A 1,227-nucleotide genomic window follows, 5' to 3' on the forward strand; every position below is an offset into this window, starting at 1 on the left:
AGGAAGATAGATTTTCAAAAATACAGACGCCAAGCAGCTCCGAGAATGGAGGAGTCAGGTAGTGTGTCTGAATTGGTCAGGTAGCCGGGAACGGCCCAGAGAGGGCCTGCCAAGAGGACCCTGCATGTCTGAGAATGTCGGAGTTTGCCCTCACCTGAGTGGTTCTAGACATGACACAAGTTCCACATCACGGCCATGGGGTCTCTGCACTCTGCTTTTGCTCGTCCCTCTTCCAGCAACAATATAAGAGCTGAGCGTGAGCAGGAAGAAGCCATTACTTAGTTCCTATATGTGGAATTGACAGGAGAGACAGCATCACATGCCTCACTTGCCAGGGAACTGGCTACATCCCCACAGAGCAAGTAAACGAGTTGGTGACCTTGATCCCACATAGTGATGAGAGATTACTACCTCAGAGAACTAAACAGTGTGTCCTCCTGTCCATCTTGCTCTGACTCTTGGCATGGCATCCGCTTTGGTGGTTTTCTTCCTGTTTCCACTCTGAGTGCTTGTGGATGATGATGGCATCAAAGTAGTAAAAGTCTTGTTTAGTAAGGAAGACTCCCTTGTAATTCTCGCCATCAAGGCTACCCTAAAAATCAGGAACTCCAAGTTTTACTCTGTGTCATTGACCAGCCTATCCAGTCAGGTTCAGTACGTGAACACAGTGGTTGGCACATACAGAACAGCTAATGTCACCCTCATTCCACCTCAGAGCAAGCACCTGGTGAATTTTACTGTGGATGCTGAAATGGGAGGACTGTATTCCTAGGTCTAATTCTTTTGCATGTTACCGGACATCCTGGTGCACAACATAGTGATCTTCATGCAAACTTTAGTGAAGATCTCTTATGTTAGCAAAGTGACCCAGAGCTCCTTGGAGACACATCACTCTGTGGATTGTGGTGGAAATTCCACAGCTGTTTAGAAACTGCTCTTGGTTGTTAGATGGTAGCACCTTTCAGAAGAGAGCACAGCATCGGTTCCTAGGTCGTGAGTTCCATGCCTACTCCTGGTGGTATAAAGCAGAAGACAAACTTCTCTCAACCCCCAGAAATCAACCTCCTATACCACTTGGGAAGAAAACACTCTACAGCATCTTTTGTGTTTACTCATAAGCAGCCTGTGTTTCATCTTGTGTGCTGCAAATACATGCTTGAGGAATTCATTCCCATCATTTCAACTGCCCTTGAAGCTTTATAACCATCCGATGATGCTAGGTTGTCA

At 46.5% G+C, this 1,227-nt stretch overlaps 1 pseudogene; it reads left to right on the forward strand.

Annotated features, from left to right (window-relative positions):
- The first annotated feature begins 195 nt into the window (after window positions 1–195).
- On the forward strand, window positions 196–928 carry LOC102824811 (annotated as a pseudogene).
- The last annotated feature ends 299 nt before the right edge of the window (window positions 929–1,227 follow it).

This window comes from Chrysochloris asiatica, unplaced genomic scaffold (assembly GCF_000296735.1).
Source record: "Chrysochloris asiatica unplaced genomic scaffold, ChrAsi1.0 scaffold00284, whole genome shotgun sequence".
NCBI classification, from domain to species: domain Eukaryota; kingdom Metazoa; phylum Chordata; class Mammalia; order Afrosoricida; family Chrysochloridae; genus Chrysochloris; species Chrysochloris asiatica.